The sequence below is a fragment of the Oryctolagus cuniculus genome, chromosome 5 (assembly GCF_051225735.1).
Source record: "Oryctolagus cuniculus isolate XC-2025 breed Fujian yellow rabbit chromosome 5, ASM5122573v1, whole genome shotgun sequence".
Lineage (NCBI taxonomy): Eukaryota > Metazoa > Chordata > Mammalia > Lagomorpha > Leporidae > Oryctolagus > Oryctolagus cuniculus.
The window spans coordinates 35,242,327-35,265,526 of record NC_142871.1 but is presented as its reverse complement, the minus strand read 5'-3'; positions in this window follow the sequence as shown (position 1 = coordinate 35,265,526).

Genomic DNA, 23,200 nt, shown 5'->3' with positions numbered 1-23,200 from the left:
TTTACACATAAGACTATGGCTTTACAAGATATTTTGGTGTTTAATCAAAGCTAGAACAGGTCCATAATTATACATTTATCTTTTCTTCTTACTCTTCTTTGTGATTAGGATTCATTTCTAATTCCTTTGGAGAAATTATTTGTTGATGTGTTAAAAGAAAGAAGTGGTGAGGAGAAGCTTCAGGCATCCAATGACAATCACTGTGTAAATGTGTTAGTGATTTAGTATTGGCAAAGAACTGATTACAAGAGTTCTGTTTTCCAAATCTGATTCCACTGAAAATATGGGGACTAAATTTGAATTTTTCAATGAAATTGATACAAAAACTGCTTAGAAGCTGTGTTGGATTGCTAAAAAATTAAAATCCATGTAAATAGTTGGTAAGGGAAGATAGGAACAACACTACATTAAGAATAAAGTGGGACTGGTGTTTTGGTATAGTGGGTTAAGCCACTGCTTATAGCCCCACCATCCCATATCAGAACACCCAGTCAAGTCCCAGCTGCTTGGCTTCTGGTCAAATTCCCTGCTAAAGTGCTTGGGAAAAGCAGCAGAAGGTGGCCCAGAAGTTCTTGCACTCCTGCCACCCACGTGGGAGATCTTGATGGATTTCTGGGCTCCTGCCATCAGCCTGCACCAGCATGCTGCCTGTCAAATAAATAAACAAATGAATGAATGAATGAGTGAATGAATGAATAAGTCTTTAAAAGATCCATTTCCTGACTGCAATTTTACTATCTAAAAATGCTTCTCTGTTTTTCAAGAACATTAATAAAACAGAGGGATTGGAAATGATCATTGCCAACAATCCTTCTGTTTGGGAATTCTAAGTACTTACAACTTGATTGGAACTTGGAAGTGAGCATAATAAAAGGAATGTGTTACTTCTGTTTTCATTGGAGAAATATTTTGGCACCCGAAAATAAAATGAACTGATTCCTTTATTCAGCAAACACTTATTGAGCATCAATTATATGCCAAGCTCCCTGCCAGTCACAGGGATCAAACAACAAAATAGGTTGGCGTGGTCCTCTAGGGACTTTCAAGATTGTGCAAAGATGCAATTAGGAGTCAAAACAATACCTGGGAATGTGTGTAAGAATAAGAGTTACATGGTATAGAATCTGGCATTGGAGTCTATTTCTAGTTCAATAATGTTTGAGGTAGCACTCCTTTTCAGTTACATTAAAGAAAAAAATAAAACACCTTCCAAATCTTACATCACAATATCAATACACAGGTGGATTTAAAAAAAATGAAGGCCTTCAGCTGATCCTGTAGGAATGTGTGCTTGGACATATGTGTTTACATATCCACGTAGCAAGAACTCTGTCAGCCCATAGGGACCAGTAGCACAGCTGAAGCATGCATAACCACAGACATCAGCTGTACAGGAACCAAATGTCTCTACCCCAAATCACCTTAGAATTCAAAGTATCTAAATCAGTTGGCAACCACAACCAATAATTTACAAAGGAAACCTTGTAGCACATAGATATAACCCGAAGTTAAGTAAAGAACAATTCTGAATTTCAACTGTTTCACATTAATACTGAGATTGAAATCTTCCCTGTAGAGCAAGGAATGTGCCACATCATAACAACCAGCAAAATGAGAAGTGTATTTGATGCCAGTTAAATCACAATAGGTTAATTAATAAGGTCACACAAATTCAAAGTGTTCACAATTCAGTGAACTTACTGCTTGATTATCTTTCCATTATTACGAGAGAATTTTTATTGGAGATACTTTTTTTTTAAGGTTGTTAGAGTAGAATACAATGAAATAGTCTTGCTGTATTGGTCTCGTATCTATTGAGATAATTGAAGTCTCATGCTCCCAGGGAAGACTTGAGGGTTCTAAAGCTTTTGCTAACTAACCAGTAATGATTATAAACTAGTCTTAACCTTGTTTAACCAGTAAATTTCAGTACAATGGTTATAAGTGGACACCAGAACTGATTTTAAACTTAATCAATGAGGACTTGCTGATCAGAGTTCTGAAAGCCAACAAATCAGTGGCAGCCTTACCTTTTCAGTCAACCCTTTGGTGCCACTTGCTCTCTAATGAACATGTCTCAAAGGCTGAAATCAATACTCCCTGTTGCCAACACACAGCACTGCTTCCAAGAGTGTGGTAACCATTTCTTGCCTCTGTCCCCCACACAACTGAAAACAAGTTCTTGCACATACTCTTTTGGAAGTCTTTTCTTGGCTCCATGAGAGTGTGCCGACGTGCAGAGCTCATCTTTCCTTGAGAAAGAGGTAACCTAGCTTTGCATTTTGGGGATTGTGTTTGTTGGTCCTTTTCTTCTACACTCTATACACTCTCTCTTTCTCTCTCTCTCTCTATATATATATATATTTAAAGATTTTATTTATTTATTTATTTATTTGAGAGGTAGAGTTACAGACAGTGAGAGGGAGAGACAGAGAGAAAGGTCTTCCTTCTGTTGGTTCACTCCCCAAATGCCTGCAACAGCCAGAGCTGCGCGGATCTGAAGCCAGGAGCCAGGGTGCCTCCTACCAATCTCCCACATGTGTGCAGGGGCAAGCACTTGGGCCATCTTCAATTGCTTTCCCAGGCCACAGAAGAGAGCTGGATTGGAAGAGGAGCAGCCAGGACTAGAACCAGCACCCATATGGAATGCCGGTGCCTCAGGCAGATGATTCACCTACTGTGCCACAGTACCAGGCCCCCACAAAAAATATTTAAATGTTTTATTTAATTTCTTTCACTTTCTTATTTGAAAGGCAGAGAGACAGAAGGGGAAATCTTCCATCTGCTTGTTTACTCTCCAAATTCCTGCAACTCCAGGGATGGGTGTGGCCAAAGTCAGGAACTGAATCCAGGTCTCCCACATGGGTGGCAGGACCCAGGTAATTAATCAAAATCTGCTGCTTCCCCAGGATGTGCATTAGTAGGAAGCTAGATCAAAAGAGGAGGAGCCGGGACTGGAATGAGACACTCAGATATGGGATGGGGGTATCCCAAGCAGCATCTGAAACCCTGAACCAAATGCCTACTCCTATATGCAAAAATATTTGAAATTATAAGATTAATTTTTAATTTTATTTAGCACTTTGGGCAGACTTCTTCATAATGATCCATTAGGTTAAAATATTGTATTTAAGAAACATTTTTATTAAGTATACATTCAGAGCCTTATGCAAAATCTGTCTGGTTTTTAAAAGTTTATCTCTAGCTACAAATTCTACATGGAATACCTCTAAAATTCAGCTTTTTCTCTGGTGTCAACCGGCACCTTCTCTTCCCTTCCCTCTCACTGTTTTTGCACTAAGTCTCCATCTGGTTTTCCTAATTTTGGACTTTATATTGACTCTTATTCTCTCTTCCTGCTCTAAGCTCATCAACACTATCTGTAAATATTCTTCACTTCCCACCCTCCCCTTTCTCCTTTGGTCCTCTCACTAATTTAAGATTTCAACCCCTTTTACCAGGATGATTGACAGTGTTAAATTGTTACCTGAAGTCACACTTTTCCCTTTTATTACACCTTGCATGTGCCCACTGGGGGTAATGAAGAACCGAACTGAGCTTGTCTCTCTGTCTGTAATACAGACAGATCTCTTAGAAAACCAAGTGGAGATGACTTAGCATAGTACTGTGGGACCAACACTCCTGAATTCTTCCCTTCTCTATTTATTTTGTCCATTCCCCCTCTTATTCAATTTAGACCTCATTCACTCTTGCTTAGGTAACTTATACTTCCATTGCTTGTACTAATCTCTCTTCCAAATATTTGTTGTTTTCTTTGGAATGTGAACAGGCTGGCTAGCAAAATCCTGCTCACAATGAGATGTTCTCTTTTATAACAACATCTATTTCCTCCTTCAGATATGATTCATAATCCATTCCACTACTAGATCACAGAAGATGCATGCAAATTTTGTGATGCCTTTTCTCTTGGCTGACAGCAGCTGCAGGACAACAGCAAATACTGTTCCTCTATGTATTCCATGGGCTAGAACAGCAGATTAGTGCTCTTGTTTGAATGTGGTTTGTCCTCCATGGAACCGTGTGTTGGAGGTTTAGTCACCAGGGAAGCAGTGTTAGGAGACAATGGAAACTTTAAAAGGCGAAGCCTAGTGAGAAGTCCTTGGGTCACTGGGGGATCTGTACTCAAAGGGATTAAGGTGGTTCCTGCAGAGGGTTGCTATAAAACCCTGAGCCTGACTCCACCCAGCTCTGTTGCTTTCTGTTTCAGGATGTGATCCCTTCCTCCCACACGCACTTTCGCCGTTGCCATCTGCCATTGCCATTGCTATTGCCATGATGAGACACAGGCAAGAAGCCTGTCTGGAAACTGAGCCAGGGGAGTGCCCGGCCTTTGAACCTCTAAAATTGTGAGATAAATAGATCTCCTTTCTTTATAAAGTTAGATTGTCTCATGAATTTCATTATGGTAACAAAAAAACTTACTAATACAGTATATAGAGTAAGATCCTAGTAAATGATAGTTGAAAACGATTTCATGTGTATATGGACTAGTTTTGGCAAGCACACTTTAATATAGTCACAGGACCTGCAGAATTTCCCAACTGCAAACCCTTCATCCTGTTAATCCATTTGACCCTAACCTCTCAGCACTGCCTAAAATAAAGTCTGTATGTTTCTATGAGCAAATGTTAATCTCTGGTTTCATTTTCCTCTCTGTTGGGCTCTCACTGGATGATTCTTACGAGGGAATGCCAAGGCATTCCACAAAGAATGTTTGCATGTGTTTCTGGTGGAATGTTTCTTGGGCTTTCCTATCTTCACTGGCATTTTGAAGGAATGACTTCTTAGATGGCAATGGAACTATGTGATTGGATTATGTTTGCTTTGGCAGTTGTTAGCAATGCTTTGACAGATAGATTCCACACCTCCTGGTTCAGGAAGTGGGAGTTTAAAGAAACATTTATTGAGCACTTACTACATGGCAGACACCATGTTATATGATAAGAATACAAAAACAATTAAAACACACTGTCCATCAAAAATACTGTACTCTATGAATGAATGAGCCAGGTATAAAAGCAAATAATAAAGGCCCTCAAGGTACAGCTGGTGTGCAGGCCCATGGGACAGGAGGAGCTTCCTAGAGATACACTATCGGAGTATATAAGCACATATTCTTAATACCCTTCAAATCAAATAAGAGGGTTTATGGAATGTGAGAATGTTTATGAAAACAACCATCAGCAGCCATCCTTTTGGGTCCCCATCTTAAGAGCCTCCATGTTCATAGCTGTTACAAAGGGGTGGTGTGCTGATAAGAAGTTAGTAAAACAGCAAGAAGGAATAAATCACAGAGCATCGTGTGAGTGTGCTGGTCACTTTCTGTAGTGGTGGCAATGCTTTGAACTGCTGTTGCTTGTTGACAAGGCCTTTGTGTCCACTTGACTTTTATATGCCCAGTTCCCTGTGTCAGTACGGGGCACTCTAATCCCTCCTGCTGAGCTCAGGTCATTAAATACTTGCCCTACATTTTACAGCTTCAACCCTGTGACAGGGGAGCTGACCCCAGCTGGGTGCCAGGCACCCAGCAAAACGGGGATTAATAAAACCCGCCCTAATGCAGCCAAGGGCTCTACAGCTGCTTCTTGCAATTAGACTTGTCATCATTCTCTCAAGAAGCCCCTGTTGATTTTTAAATCCTAATTGGCAGCAGACACCTGTTTCCCTATGAGAAGGGGTCATTCACTTGCAGCAGGCCCAAGAGAGAGGCTGAGAAGCCGCATGAAGGAGTGCATAGAAATACCAGTGCCTCCAATCTGTTTGCTGCCATTGAGAGGGGCTTTGTTTCTATTTGTTGGTTTTCTTTTCCTTTATTGTCTTAGTTTGTCAGAACCAGGCTGGTCCTCAGGAGCAAGTAATCATTTGGTTCTGAGTCCTTTTTAGAGTAAGAACTTTCTGCTGGTCCCTCTCTAGGGCATCTCAGAACCAACCACCAAGCCCTTCTTGGCATAAGGACTTTTTCTTGACTTATTTTTGTGCCAGGGTTCTTGTTGTCATTCTTTCCAGTCATTAGGTATTTATTAACTGCCTGCAAGCTGCTTCAATTTTCTGTAACGCCTTTGTGCCTGTAAAGAGTAGTAAGTATATTTTTAGTTTCTCTCTTCACTGACCTTGCATACTACAGGGAAGCAATAGAACTGTGTGTAGTAACGCATCTGAGGTAGTCCTTCTCAACTAATGTTTGAGACGATGTCTGTTTATAGGAAGAAAAGAGGTAAAGATTATCAGGACAGTTCCCTTGAGGTTTGGACATTTTAATTTTCTCCCAAACTTAAGCACCTTAGGGTTTCTGCTTAAATCTGCTGCTTCCAGTTGTTGAAACAGTAGCAAGTTAGGCTTTTTCACTGGGAACATCAGTGTAACGTCAGAATTCACTGTGTTCTTGTCTCTTAATTAATGACACTGATTGTTTCCAAATTAAGTGTTATTTTTATTTATTATGCACTGATTAATAATGCAATTACAAGTATTTAGGATAGTAACAATAAAATAACCAGATAAGAATGTGGAGGAAGCTATAAATCAGCAAATAATGAAAAGCAAAGGGATCACAATTCTCATTATCATACAGTAAGAGTTTACTGAGTGTCTAGTATTCTGGACTCTATCCCAGCTCTGAGCCATCTTTTCAGATTCTTTCGAATGTCAATTGGTTCGTAAGGACTGTCCTTTTAATAGACACCCTCTTCTCAACCTTGTTATGCCCTTGTGGGTTGCAGTGAAATTGAGCAATCAAGCAAGACTCATTCTAGAGTCCAATTGAATACTAGTTCTATACTCTTCAAGTGGAATACAGTACATTCAAATAACTGTTTTTTTTTGTATTATTGTACTAATTATATGCTTTGTTTGAAGACTGGCTTTACAAGATTACATGTCTTCTTACTTACAATGGAATTATTAGTTGCTACTGCAGAAAATGAAAAGGAAGTAAAAGAACTGATGATGACCCTGAGAGATTTGTATCTTGGTGGATGCCATATACTTACTTCATGAGAACAGCCAACTACATATGGCAATTCTGAGCAAAGGAATGAAGGCATGTTTAGGGCTCATTGCATCCATGACAGCTCTTCATGAAATCCCATCATTGGGGGCCGGCGCTGTGGTGCAGTAGATTAATCCTCTACCTGTGGCACTGGCAACCCATATGGATGCCAGTTCTAGTCCTGGCTTCTCCTTTCCCAATCCAGCTCCTTGCTAATGTACCTGGGAAAGCAGCAGAAGATGGCCCCTGCAGGCTTGGGCCCCTGAAGCTGCATGGGAGACCCAGAAGAAGCTCCTGGCTTCCGGCTTTGAATCAGCCCAGCTCCGGCTGTAGTGGCCATTTGGGGCATGAATTAGTGGATAGAAGACCTTTCTCTCTGTCTCGCCCTCTCTCTGTCTCTCAATCAAATAAAATAAAAATCTTTTTTTTTTTAAAAAAAGAAATCCCATTGTTTTAGTAGTTTGGAAGTTTCTGAAGACCCTGGGTAAATGTCTTTAAAATTTAATGTCAAAAAAGATTCTTGGAGAATCTCATTAAAATGCAGATTTCTGAGGCCCTAACCTCAGTGATTAAGATTGAGTAGATGTGTGATGGAGGTGGGAATAGACCTTTAGGAAGTGCTCTCCATGACTTTGGTGTACATGGTCTACAATCTGAACTTCAAAAAACCAAGAGAGGCTCCCCAGCTGGTGGGGCCTTTGGACAAAGGAGCTTGGGAAGGGAGGGATACAATTACTAAAGCTTTTCTACCTCATGGGCTTTCACTTTGGACAAGTGGGCCTCCCTCCTTTCACTTATAAAATTTCTAAGGCTGCTGAGTTTCTCCTTGTGGTCCAAGTATATTACACCAGCTGAAAATTGGCTGAACATATATCTGCCTCTTAGTATTGAATTAGCAAAAATAAAAAACAACAGCTACAACAGAAACCACTCCAGGTATTCAGCTGTTGAAGCCATCTTTGACTTCCGTGATCTTTCAAAGATAAAGTCCTGCCGTGTGTGGGTTAGAGCTCCATCATTAGTATCTAAGGAACAACATGCTTAGCCTGAAGGCTCTTTTTAGATACTTGGAGCAAAGTATGAGGCTTTGGAGCTTTTGTGTGTTTCAGATGTAAGCACCGGTGAGTAGCACGGAGAATTTAGAGAACTGGTGATTTTTGCAGGAAGTAATAGCTCACACCTGTGAGAACACTGCAGTTGCAACTTGGCATTATTGAGGTGCTGCATCAGCCGGGAGGCAGGCTCTGTCTCCAGATGAACTGACATCTTGTAGCTCTTGAATGACAGTGAGACTCTCTGTTATGTTTTGCTGTTGGAGTGAAAGCAAACTTGTGACTCACATGGGAGCTGAAGGGAGGCATGTGCTTAGTAGTCTTGGCAGCGTGGCAGCCGCTGCAGAGATGGGATGCAATCTAATAACCACATGTGTTCTTACAGTATGCCTCAAGGCCAGGCCACTTTATCTTCAGTAATCCTAATCTATGTCCCAGAATCACATTATTTGGCCATGGATCAAACTCCACGTATTCTTGGCTTGGGGAATAAGGAAACGTGATCTCAAGACAAGATAGGATCATGAGCTGAAGAGACACTGATGAATCTGTCTCCCCCCAGCAGCACAACCTTCAACACAACATTGCTTTAGGGAAATATATTTAACATGCTGGTGGAAAAGACCAAACATTACCTTCCGTCTGTGGAATCCTGCCTGCATAGCTTGTGATTGCTGACAGGGACAAATTGGCCTGATGGATGAAAGGACATCAGAAAACACAGCTCCACTGATGAGCAGCAGTGTTGCTGACTGCACTGCACTCTGTGCAGCAGTGGTAGCACTTTGAGAAGGCCCTTGACACTTTTAGACATGTCATCCAGAGGGCCATGTATCAAGAACAGTCCTTCAGGGCATAATAAGGTTAAAATTAAAAACTCTGTGCTTAAAGAGTGTGGTGAACGGGAGGAGGCAAAGGCTGGGGCTCACCAGGGTGTTGTAGCTCCCCTTTTGAGCAAGCTCAGAGCAGTGGGAGAGTCTGGGATCTAAGAAAGGTCACTGCGAGGGAACCTTCAAGAACACTCCAGGAAGATGACAGCTGAGTCCCCACTACCACCAGTGATCAGAAAACAACCGGTGTTGGATTCGCTTGGTGGGAGAGGGGTCATTTGCTTTTGGAAAATCTGATGCCCTTGCTGTGAAATCATGTACGTGTCATGTAATGCAATGGTAGTTCTTTCCCAAGTCCATCCCATTGGCTGTGATTAAAACTCTGGCTTTCACTCCAAGGAAACTTTCCCAAAACATTAACTATCCTTAAGCCCAGTGTTCACATCAGGGCATACTTATAATTAGATCATAGTCACAGTCATGCAAAAAAGAAAATAAAAGAAGTACAGGATGGCAGGGAATATGGTAGGAGGAATGAAAATTCTATTGATTTTACATGGATCAGCCTAAAATGGTTCCAGGACAGGTATTTTATTACCTTGATATCATACAATGTAAATAATATATCCAAAGTTCAATTCTCCAAAAGGTCCAATGAGGAAACACACACACACACACATTTATTTTTGTTTCTTATTTATTACGATGCAAAGAAACAAAGAGATAGATACAGAAAGAGCTTCCATCTCCTGGTTCACTCACCAAATGCTAGCAATGCCCAGAGCTTGGTGAAGGCCTGGCTTGGGTCAAAGCCAGAAGCCAGGATTGCAATCCATATCTCTTGGGTGGGTAGAGGGAACCTGCTTATTTGAGTCATCAGCACTGTCTCCCAAGATCTGCATTGGCAGGAAACTAACTTGGAGCCAGAATCAGGAATCAAACCTTGGTACTCTGATATGGGACGAAGGCACCTTAAGTGCTAGGCTAAACGCCTTCCCTCTTTGAAAACATATGATTTGTTTTTAGCTTTTATTTTGAATTTTCAGAGAACTTTTGCAAAAAATAATCAGATTTACTTTTTACTAAGTTACCAATAATCCATGATAAAGTGTCATTGATAACAGAAATGGTCAAACACTGCCACCTGCTGTCAGTCTTCACAATCTGCAGTTAGGACTGAGGTTAGGTTTCCTTCTAACTCACAGAGAGACGTTGCAGCATCTGAATCACCAGGAAGGAGGGGGGAGTTCTGCTCTGGGGTTTCTGATTCTGTTAGTCTTGGCTTGGACTCTAGAATTTGCATTGCTAACAGTTCACAAGTGATGCTGCTGTTGCTGGTCCAGCCAGTGATCTATTTACAAATCCCAAGGATTTATGCCCTTGATTAGTGGCACAAAGATCTCCTAACAAAAGAACTCAGCTTGGATGCCTCTAGGAAGACTTAAATGTGATTGCTTCTTCTAACCCAGCCTATACTACACAAAGAATATGTTGAGTATGACAGCCAAATAGGAAACGAATTGATAAGAATTATAATCAGATATGTGGGTTGGTGTGGTTGAAGCTGGGTGATTATGACAGAAGAGCATGGGATGAACTGAAGTACAGAAGATTGTTTATATAAGGAAATAGCCTACCCTGGAATGTAGAGGACCTGCCCATATGAAAGAGAGCTGATTCCAAATGGAATGGAGAGTGCTAGCCTTTGACGGTCTGGGCACAGTCCCAATTTTCCTGTCTTTCTTTCATATGCCGCATGTTAATTTGTCTTCAAAATTCATTTACTCTGAAAAGCAGATGGCCAGAAGTGTGAAATTTTGGTGGTTCTGAGTCCTATCATTTTTGTCATCACTAGTGTTTTCTGTAAAACTGGAATATTCGTTGATTAATTAACTCACAGAGCAAAACTGTGCTTTTGAACTTTGGAAACTGACGAGAAGGGATGTATTGCAGCCACTTTTTTATTCTGATAAAAGACACATAACATTAGATTTACCACCGTAATCATTTTTAAGTGTACAGCTTAGCAGTCTTCAGTATATTTACATTATTGTACACTAGATCGTTAGAGAATTTTCATCTTGCAAAACCGGAACTCTATGTATCCTAAACACCAATTCCCTTTCCTTATCCCCTTAGCTCTTGACAAGATCTTTTCTATTCGCTATTCCTGCGCTTGTTTGTTTTTTAGTAATAAGCCTGCCAGCAATGTTTAATGGAAAGAATGTACTTGACAGATCACCAGGCAGACATCTCAGGAAAGAACTCAACACACAAGTCCACATCCAGACTGGAGTTATTGTAGCCTACCATTTTTTTCCCATCTGCTATCTAGGGTATTGTTGGTTGGAGGGCTTTCCAGGTGTGGTGGAATTCATGAAATTCCTCCCAGAACTTCATCAGCACAGTCTTATTGCCCTCTTGGTGCAGGGCAGGGGAAATATGTTGTGTCATGCTTCCTTTTTAAAGACTGCATAATATTCCATTGAATGTGTATATACCATAGTTTCTTTATCCTTTCATCAACTGAGAGACACTTGCCTACTGTAATAATGCTGCAGTAGACATGGAAGCATAGACATCACCTCAATGTTGTGATTTAATTTCCTTTGTATGTATGCCCAGTAATAGGATTACTAGATCATATGATAGTTCTGTTTTTAATTTTTTGAGGGACTGACATTCTGTTTTCTATAGTGACAGCATCACTTTGCATTATCATAATAGTGCTGTGGCAAAAAACAGTTCCGATTTCTCCCCTTAGTGGCCATCCTAATGGATATGAGGTTCTAGCTCATGATTTTCATATCATTTCTCTAATAATTAATGATGTTGAGCATCTTCTCATATGTTCATGGGCCACTTGCATGTCCTCTTTGGAGAAATATATAGTCAAGCCCCTTGTTTAATGAGGTTAGCTTTGTTTTTGTTGGCTTGTGGAAGTTCCTCATATATTTTGGATATTGAATTCTTATCAGATATGTAATTTGCAAATATTTCTCTTATTCTGTAAATTGCTTTTCACTCTGCTGTTTCTTTTGATATGCAAAGGGTTTTTCATTTCATGGAGTCCCATTTATCTACTTTTGCTTTGGTGCCTGTGCTTTTGGTGTCATACCCAAGAAATCATTCCCAAATTCAATGTCTTCAAATTTTTCTCTTATATTTTCTTCTAAGAGTTTTATTGTTTTAGACCTTACATTTGTCTGTAATCCATTCTGAGTTATAGTCCTTCTTTACTTGTAGTTTTGATTTCTGTAGTTTTTAATTACCTGCAGTCAGTTGTACTCCAAAATATTAACTGGTTAATAATTAATGTTTTAAATTGAATGCCATTTTGAGTAGAATGCTGAAATCTTATGCCAATCCATTCCATCCCAACCTGGACATGAATCTTCACTTTATCAACATATCTACACAGTTTGCACAACTCACTTATTAATCACTTTGTAGTTGTCTTGGTTATCATATACGGTATCACAACGTTACAATGCTGTGTTCTAGTAACTCTAATTATACTTGATTATGGTTCCAAAGTCCAAGGGTAATGATGCTGGCAATTTTATTACAGAATGTTGTTATAATTATTCTATTATTAATCTTTTGCTATGCATAAGTTATGCATTAAACTTTATCACAGGTATGTATTTATATAAAAACATACCATAAAGTTTGATACCACACATGATTTTAGGCATCAAATGGGGTATTGAAAAGTATCCTTGCAGATAAGGGGGAACTACTATAATATGGTATACAGTAACGGTCCGGTCCAACTCCATTCTTTTCTTAATATAGCCCATGATAATACTTGTGTCAATGCCCTTTGATACTTTGTAAACTGCCCAATGTCATTCTGAGAAAATCTGGTTTGCTTTGTCATGCCTTTTATATTTATTTTTTTGCCTTGCTATTTATTTTTCTTAAAAATTTATAACCATTCTTGGCTGGCATTGCGGCTCACTTGGCTAATCCTCCGCCTGCGGCGCCGGCACACCGGGTTCTAGTCCCGGTTGGGGTGCTGGATTCTGTCCCGGTTGCTCCTCTTCCAGTCCAGCTCTCTGCTATGGCCTGGGAGTGCAGTGGAGGACGGCCCAAGTGCTTGGACCCTGCACCCACATGGGAGACTAGGAGGAGGCACCTGGCTCCTGGCTTCGGATTGGCACAGCACACCAGCCGTAACGGCCATTTGGGGGGTGAACCAACGGAAGGAATACCTTTCTCTCTCTCTCACTGTCTAACACTGCCTGTCAAAAAAAAAATTTATAACCATTCTGATATTGTGTCATCCAAATTACCTACAACAGGAAAGAATTTGTATATTAAGCTCACGTTTTGAAGTTGAAGAAAAGTATAAATATATATATAACACTAATAATAATAATTAGTAATGAAATTATTGCTGCAACCCATATAACATATATACTCTGAGGGACATACTATTTTCAAGTCAGCTTTCTTCTTCAACTCACAAGATTTTTCTTTAAAAGATTTATTTGTTTATTTGAAAGTCAGAGTTACACAGAGAGAGAAGGAGAGGCAGAGAGAGAGAGAGAGAGAGAAAGGTCTTCTATCTGCTGGTTCACTCCCCAGATGGCAGCAACAGAAGGAGCTGCGTTGATCTGAAGCCAGGAGCCAGGAGTTTCCTCTGGGTCTCCCACGTGGGTGCAGGGACCCAAGGACTGGGGCCATCTTTTAGTGCTTTCCCAGGCAATAACAGAGAACTGGATGTGAAGTGGAGCAGCCGGGATTCAAACTGGCGTTCATATGGGATGCAGGCACTGCAGGTGGCGGCTTTACCCACTATGCCACGGTGCCAGCCCCTCAACTTGCAAGATTAAAAAAAATGTGTTATGTATATTTGAGTTATTATATGGGTTTTCAATACCACTGGCCGAAAAAAAATTACAGTGTCACAAGATTCAGTTCACTCTATTATTGAAAAAGATGTAGCCATCATCATCAGTTAATGTTTATTAAGCACAGACCGTGTTAAGTACTTGGCATTCCCCATTGCCTTAGCTCTTAGTAACTCCAAAGTTAGTCCTAGAAAAATGTTCAGGCAAAACAACCAGATATTTTGTGGAGAAAAATTGTCTTCCAAGCTGCAACTGCCCTTTAAGAACAGATTCTGTTTACTGAAAGTTCATTTTGTTTTGCTGAGCATTTTGGAGTTTGAAATATACAGTGGTAGGATTGCATTTCAGTAAGAAGGTACAAATTGTAAATATTTTTGTGATAGCTTTATTGAGTGAAAACAATTTGGACTTCCTTGGGGGTTAATATGGCAGCTAATAGTACAGCAAGATGGAAAGGGTAGTGGTGAGAAGAAATCAGCAGATACCAAAGGTGTAGGACATGAGGTTTATGTCATAGATACTGGTCATTTGAAGGCTGAAGCAAAGAAGGAAATTCTGTGCAGTATTTCATGGAACAGTTAGTTTAAAAATTATTACTAATTATATAATTATTAAAAAAGTTTACACGACTTTAAAAAGAATTAATTAAATAAAATACATGGAAGAATGATTACGGATTAACTTACATTTCACTGATAATAGTTATATTTTACTATTTATATCTAGAGCCTTAGCAAAGAGGGAATAGGTCACAACTGCATGACGAAGTATTACTGAGGTTGTAAAAGTCAAATTTCTAATGAATTACATGACTTTTAAAAATAGAGCAAATAATTTTTAAGAAGGAAAATATGTGGAAATATGTATTTCTTTTTTTATCTTAAATGGATTATCTCAAGTTACAGATGCCTATTTCTCTTGTTGGTTACTGCTCTAGTATCATCAAGGTACAGATCAATGACCCAGGAGCCAGGTTACGGAAAACATGCATTGCATTCCTGTATCTTGTACACGGTCAAATTCCAAGCAAAGAGCCAAATTTTTTGGAACAACAATGAAAGGAGCAACCTTGGATGAGTCCTTATATATTCTGCAAAGAAAATCAAGAATAATAAAAACCATCACTATGGAAGAAGTCAGTGGAATCTATTTCATTACTCAGATAAAATATTCATTTCAGAAATCCAGGATTACAATGTTTTCAGTAAGAAAGCCAATATAGATAATTATAATAAATCATCAACAGTTAAATGGTTTATAATTTTGGCAAATCAAACATTGCACATTTAAGAAACTAGAATTCTCCCCAAATAACTATAATATTCAACAACAGATGTTTCAAGATAAGAGACCACAACTCAGAAAAGCAACGGAAAATATTTAATAAATTCTGCTGAAGGGAAAATAAGAAGAAAGTAATAAAGATTTTACTTAGTTTAGATTTTATTACATTAAGTTTGTTACTTGTGCCCAATCAGAAAGCTGTCCTGGGGCCGGTGTTTTGACACAGCGGGTTAAATCATCTGCAATGCCTGCATCCCATATACCATATCAGAGTGGAGTTTTAAATCCTGGCTTCTCCACTTCTGATTCAGTTCCCTGATAAAGCAGCTGCATCTGGGGCGTATGAACCAGTGGATGGAAGATCTCGTTCTCTGTTTTTCTAGCTCTCTCTCTTCTCTGTCACTGTGCCTTTCAAGTAAATAAATACATCTTTAGAAAGGAAGGAAAGAAGAAGAGGAAGGAAGGAAGGAAGGAAGGAAGGAAGAAAGGAAGGAAGGAAGGAAGGAAGGAAGGGAAGGAAGGAATTGCCGTAATTCCCAGTATTAACTCAACCAAGATTTTCTACCAAAGTGTTTCACACCTGATATTAATGTACAAAATCAATTTACATTTCATTATGATTTAAATTTTAGAAAGCTTCTTATGGGTCTTTTTGAATTCCATTTTGTGTATTAAACTAAATAATATGGAGCATTTTATTCTTATTTTGGTTTACTATTATCATTGTTTATATTTATTTGAATACCAGAGAGACAGACAGATGACAGAGAGATCACCCATCCACTGGTTTGCTCCCTAAATGCCTACAAGAGCTGGGACTGGGTCAGGTAGATGCCAAGAGCCAGAACTCAATCCAGGTTTCCCATGTAGACAGCAGGACCCTAACTCCTTAAGCCTTTACCTGCCGCCTCCCAGGGTGTGTACCAGGAAGAAACTGGAATCAGGAACAGAACTGGGACTTGAACTCAGACACTCTGCTACAGGATGTGTGTGTCTGTGTGTGTGTGTGACCCAAGTGGTATCTTCACCAAATGCCTGCTCCTAGCAGGACTTTTTGTTTGTTCAAGCTCTTGACAGCCTATTCCAAATGAAACTTAAAGGTCCTGTTGCATCGTTAGCCAAATATAAATGAGTTGACCTGGTCTCAGTTTATCTACAATCCATTCATTAAAATGTGTCTCTATCATTTCCTCAACAAAATATTTCTAAATCATCTTTTTTTTTTAAATGAACACATCCTGTGCTAAGAATACAGATATTAAGACAGGCTCTCTGCTTTTATGGGACCCTGATACAAATGGAATAGTAGACAGAGAAACAGTTCATGAAACTCCCACAGCCAAGTGCTGTGGCAGAGATAGGAACAGAAGCTGTTTTGGAGGACATGAGAAGGTGTTGTGACCCCACTTCATCTCAAGTTAATTAACATAAGAATCTCAGGCTTCTGGAACTGTGCAGCTACTCCTTCTTGACCTCTAAGGTGCAAAGAGGGAGACTATGTAAATGAGAAAAAAACACATTAATTTCCAAAAAGATGTCACTGCATCATTCAACCCCGAGTCCTGGGAATCTTTAAAGCAACTGGAATTTAGGGTGTGACTTCTGTTTGCACCATGTCAGTTCCCCAGGCTGTGGCCTAGGCCACATGCACTCCAAACAAGACAAACCACACACAAACAGACAGCCCTGGGGATGTGGCGCCTGCTCCATGAATTCCTTCCATTCTTGCATTTATGAAGGCAGCTGTTCCTTCAGTTTCTGCCTGACTTTGCTTCAGCTCTCCACTCCCTTTTGTGTTTATCTTTTTGGATTTTATAACCAAGTCCTGAGCTCTTTTCCTGTAACGTTAACCAACAAACCCCATGGGCTGCTACCTCTGATTATTGTCGCTTAGGACGGCTGACTCCAGGTGTTCTTCAGTGCCAAGCCCAGGCTAGGATTGCTGCTGTACATTTATCCTTTGGGGGAAGGGTGAGGAAATGCTACCTTATGGCAGCACCACTATCATCTCTGTTTAGTCAGTCTCTAGACTGAGTTGTCACCCACACACAGTTTAGCTTTGGTAACACTACAACCTCTCCATTGCATCCATCCCTCTCTCTTGCATCTTCTCATTTCTATTGCAAGTGTCCAGGGTCCTTGTCATGCTTTCTTGATCCTTGCTTTACCTCTTTGGAAACAATGCCCAATGTACAAGAGTTCTCCAACACCCTCTTCCAGTTCCTGATCCCCATAAATGAATGCCTTATTCTCCCGAGGTTCAATTTCGGATTAAAAAGTGTGGATAATCTACACATTTGAGAAAATTGAAAATGAAATGCAAGTTTTAATTAGAAGATTGACACCTGCGCCCTGGGTTGCTCCAGGCTACCCCTTTACACGGTGGCATCCTGCACACATGGAATGCGAGGGCAGTTTTTCTACTGGAGTGACCTTCAGTGCACCTGCCCAGCAACTGTTGGAAACAGTGCTGTATGAAAGCAGCTTCAGGAAGAATTCTCATAGACATTCCAGACAACTTAAGAATACTCAAAAATTGATCGGGGGCGGGGGTGGTGGTGGTAGTATTTGGGTGTGGCTGAAGAGCCTGAAGAACAGGAGGGAGATTATCTTATACTTACCTGCTGATAAATGTCTGCAAGAAATGGGCTTCCAGAAATACTCAGCAAAACCTGGGTACTCAGAGAAGACTCAAGAGCAAGCGAGAAAGTTGTAGTCCTCCCCTCCATCTTTCTTTAGAACTAATACCTGACGTGCAACAGGGGCTCATTAATTACGTGTTCACTGGTGAACTGATCAACATAACCTAAGGAGTGAGATGGGAATGAAGAAGTTCCTTAGGTGGGTTCACAAAAACTATCCAGGTACTGCCCTAGAAGTAACCAACTGTTGTTAAATTTTATTCAGTCTTAAGAGAAAACTCCGAAAACCCCTTGCTTCCTCCTTTCCTTTGTTTAATACTCTGGTTTACTCAATCTTCCAGTGGTTCACTGGCAATACTTCCTAAGAACACCAGAGGGCGCCCCATTTCAACTATTTAGAAGCCCTCCGAAATCCATTGGCAAATTCATATAAGAAATATTCCACGAAGTTGGAAGTCGGATGCCTTCTCGAGAAGCAGAGAGGTAATTCATTATACTTCAATATGAATATTTTATTTGATACAGAATTTAGTGTACATTTTTAGGATTAGTCCAAGTCTACGCGGGGGTGGGTACGAATCTCATGATCCTAAATAGTAAATGCAGGTGGAAATCTTAAGAAAATTGCAGTTTGCTTTTCAATGCGACAGCCTCTCGGCTTGGAATAAGCTGCTTTTCTGCAGTGATCTGCTTAATAAGTGTGATATTGTTACAAAGAGCTAGGAAAAATGAGTTCTCAAGAAAAGAATGATAGGACATGTCTGTCACCCTGGAAGAACATGTGCAATATACTTAGGAGGGCACTTCAAAAAGTTCATGGAAACTGGAACTGAAAGATGTTTATTTTAGTACAAAGATTTTGTAGTTTTGTCATAATGTGTGTTTTCCATGAAACTTAGGGAGATCTGTCACGTAGGAATATGAATGCAGATGTGAGAATATATCTGCATGTCTATATTTGTACAAATTATGATCCCCTTTAAAACTATGATCCTTTGCTCATATACTGATGTTACAGCTGTTATTTCATGATGTGACTATGGATTTACAGTGGATAGTGATTTCCCTTCAAAGTAGGGGTTAGAATTTGGTGACTGGAAGTTTAGCTCCCCATACTCATCCCTGCAGGGTAGTCACACATGTATCATGGGCCACGTGACATCCTAAGGGAGGTGCCCAAAAGCAGCCCCACTGAACTGGCAACCTCAGCTTCCCTCTTACCCAAACTTGGCCATAATGCCCTAACTCTAACAGTCAGATTTTAATAGGTTTATGTAAATAAAACTTTGTCCCAGGTACTAGAAATTAGTCATCTAATAATCACACATTCAATTCACTAAAGAAAGTGAATTTTCTCTGATACCTCAACAATGATAAAGACAACTGATTTTGAGGTTGCTGTTAAAGTATTGTTTACTTTTTTGGATCAACCGTAGCCCTCTTAAAATTTCCTTGTAGAAAGGTAGGGTGATTTCCTTAAAATCTCTGAAAAATAATCTAAGATCAGTATCTTCTTTCTAAAAATGCATTTTTCTGTATATAATTAACTATTAATTAAGCTATAATTAACACTAAGAAATTATTCAGTAACTTGCAAAATAGCGTTGACTAAAAAACATACAACTGCAGAGATTCTAGACTGAAAATAAAAATTTCACAGGTCTCAAAATATTTTAAGTATTTGAAAACACTTAAAATATTTGAAAATAATTTAAATTCAAATAACTGTGAGTAGTACTACAATATTAACATAATTGTTGGATATTCAGCTAAATCAAATCTCTAAAAGTCTGGGATTTCATAATACAGTTCATGATTTCTATAATGACAAATTGCACATATGAGTATTTTACTTGGAGAGTTCCACATGCTATACAACATCCTATAAGGGAAATTAATCAAAACTACCTCCAACATGAACTGCATTTGGGATATCACTGCAGCGACCATATCAGAGGAGAATAATTTGATACTTGCCTAATTTCTACTCAAAAGTATATTGCTTTATTATCATCTGATAATCCGGAACCTCTTTCTCCTCACCTAAACCAACAATCAGAAAAAGAGCAAATACTTTTCAGTATTCAATTTTACCTCCAAAGAAATGAAAATTAGGGTACATGATCTTCTTTGTGTTATCCACTGATTCAGTGCCTAGATACACAGTGGCAGGCCCAAAGTTATGCATCAGTCCTGTCCTAATGTGGTTGGTATTATTTTAAACTGAAATTAAACATCTATATGTGCATGGAAGAACAGGTACTCTCTGGATACTCTCTGGACAGAAATACCCAACACTTGGTAAGGCAACAATTAAATTTTAGCTTATCAATCTGGTATAAAATCATATATATATATATATAAACAACTGAAATAAGATTATAAGTAAAGTCAGCTAAAAATGCTTCAGACATATTTCCTGAATTAAAAAGTAGGAATCAATAATGTGTCATGCTTATAAAAAAGAATATATATGGAAAAATCTGCAAGGGAATGTCAGATTTGAAGAATTAGGTGAATTCAAGATATTACATTATATCTCCCATTTTTAGTCATCATTGTGGTTTTATATAATACTTTGAAATCATTAATAACTTAGATAAATGCCCACTTTTTTCAATGGACATCATAAAATTTTCTGTGCCTGTCCCACACAATTCTAAACATCTCATACAATTGACTGAAAATATACAAGCAGTTGAAGGGATTCTAACTTGTAAATAAAGGCCTCTCAAGTCTCAAAACATTTTAAGTAATTTTAAAACAGTTGTTTCCCAAAATATGTTTCATGAGCATTCCATGTAACCTTTTAAATTAAATTTTTATTTGAGAAATTAGTTAATGCATGCATGAGCTTTTTAAATTTAAAATATAAGCAAACTTCATATTGTATGCTCGCATTATTTCCCTACTTGATTTTGAATTTCTGGGGTCAAATGAGTTTGGAAATGCCAAGCTAATACATCTAAAAAGACTTTTAAACGTGTAAAATGCTTTGTAAATACAAAATTTTATTACTGTAATGAATGGTTCCTTGAATCATCTTGTTTTTCTTTGTTTATAGCAAGAAGATTGTTTTAATAAGATTTTTAGACTTCGAAAAATTATTCTTCCCTTCCTACTTTTTATGAGTAAGAAAGTTTGACTTCCCCGAAGGAATGTGAAGACACAGTTGGTTTATTGTGTTTAAAAGAGACTTAGGGAAGTACTGAGAAAGCAAGCCCTCACATCCTGAGAACAGTGAGCAGCCGGGAAATCACTGTGCGGATGGTCCACACACACCCCAGGACAGGACACTGCCTGAACCTACACACTCAGGGGAAACCGCGCCCCCTCAGTCACCCAACAGAAGACAGATGTAGGTGCAGTGCAGCTGGCCAGCACACATTTGCGACTAGGAGACAGGAATTTTAGGTCAAGGGATAATAAATACTTGCTTTCTATGTTTTCTATGTCTTTGTTTTGTTGGGTCTTTTTTTTCCCTCCAAGAAGAGCAATAAAAAAAAAAAATCTAGGCAACAGCTTCGGTTAAATATAAGAGTGAGAATAAGAGAGAGAGGAGATGTACAGTTCGGCACATGCTCACTCGGACTTACTCCTAATGGTAGAGCTAGAAATGTGCCAAAGGATTCCAATTCAATCCCATCAGGTGGCATGTACCAATGCCATTTTACTATCAGTTTAAGTTCATAACTGATCAAAAAGGATTAAGTGTAAAAGGGATTACATAAATAAGACCAGTGTCTGCAAATAATAATTTGCTTTTTTGTTTTTTTGTTTGTTTTTTGACAGGCAGAGTGGACAGTGAGAGTGAGAGACAGAGAAAGGTCTTCCTTTGCCTTTGATTCACCCGCCAATGGCCGCTGCAGCCAGCGTGCTGTGGCTGGCGCACCGGGCTGATCCAAAGCCAGGAGCTAGGTGCTTCTCCTAGTCTCCCATGCGGGTGCAGGGCCCAAGCACTTGGGCCATCCTCCACTGCACTCCCTGGCCACAGCAGAGAGCTGGCCTGGAAGAGGGGCAACCACGACAGAATCTGGAGCCCCAACCAGGACTAGAACCCGGTGTGCCAGTCCCGCAGGTGGAGGATTAGCCTATTGAGCCACGGCACTGGCCTGCAAATAATAATTGATAGAATTAAAAAGGAGAGAACGATCCTACATGGGAAGCAGGATACACAGCAGACTCATAGAATGGCAAATGCCCTAAACAGCACCCTGGCCTCATAATGAGCCCTTAAGGCATTCCGATCTGGCTAAAAAGCCCATGAGAGTTTTGCAGGCATGGAAAGCCAAGACACTATGGTAAAAAAAAAAAAAAAAAAAAAAAAAAAATTACCTAAATGAAAGATCTGAGATCCCAGTGGAAAGAATGGGCCATCAAAGAAGGAGGTACCTTTCTCTGAAGGGAGGAGAGAACTTCCACTTTGAATATGGCCTTGTCTAAATAAGATCGGAGTTGGCAACTTCCATAGCCTTGGCAACTCATGACAAGAGCCTAGGGTGATCACTGACGTCATAAATAAAAGTGTCAATTGTTAAACCTACAATAGAAGTCACTGTGTACTTGCTCCCCATGTAAGACCTCTGTCCTTAGTCTTCAAACAGTACTCTATACTTTGTGTCTTTGTGGGTGCAGTCTGTTGAAATCTGTACTTAGTATATACTAAGTTGATCTTCTGTATATAAAGATAATTGAAAATGAACCTTGATGAAGAACGGGTTGGGAAAGGGAGTGAGAGATAGGATGAGAGAGGGAATGCGGGTGGGAGGGAGGTTATGGGGGGAAGAGCCACTATAATTCAAATGTTGTACTTTGTAAATTTATATTTATTAAATAAAAGTTGAAAAAAAAATGGGAAGCCAAGATTCCGTGTCCTACTCAGTGGTTGGGCTCCAGGAGTCAGGGGCCTGTGGATAGTGCTGACAGGGACATGGGAGCAGCCTAGGGCTCAGACTGCCCTGGGGAAGGAACAGGAACCACAGAAGGGAAAGTGTGGTGGCACCATGGGCTGAGCTGCTGCTTGACACAGCCACTTTTCAGGCCTGATGCCTGTGCTTCTGTCGCTGGGGTCCTGGAGGCAGCTGATGATGGCCCACATACTTGGGTTCCTGGCACTCGCTTGGAAGACCCATGTGGAGTTCTTTCTCCTGGCTTCTGCTTGGCCCAGTGCTGATGCTGCAGGCATTAAGGCGTAAACCAGCAGATAGAAGATGTTCTCTCTCTCTCTCTCCCCCTCCCTGTCACTCTGCTTTCTGAATAAAGAAAATCAATCTTTAAAAAAAAGAGCCACAGTAGACAACTTACCTCTCCTTTTCTTTTTATTTTATTTTATTTTATTTTATTTTATTTTATTTTATTTTTTTGACAGGCAGAGTGGTCAGTGAGAGAGAGAGACAGAAGGAAAGGTCTTCCTTTGCCTTTGGTTCACCCTCCAATGGCCACTGCGGCCAGCGCGCTGCGGCTGGTGCACCGTGCTAATCCAAAGCCAGGAGCCAGGTGGTTCTGGTCTCCCATACGGGTGCAG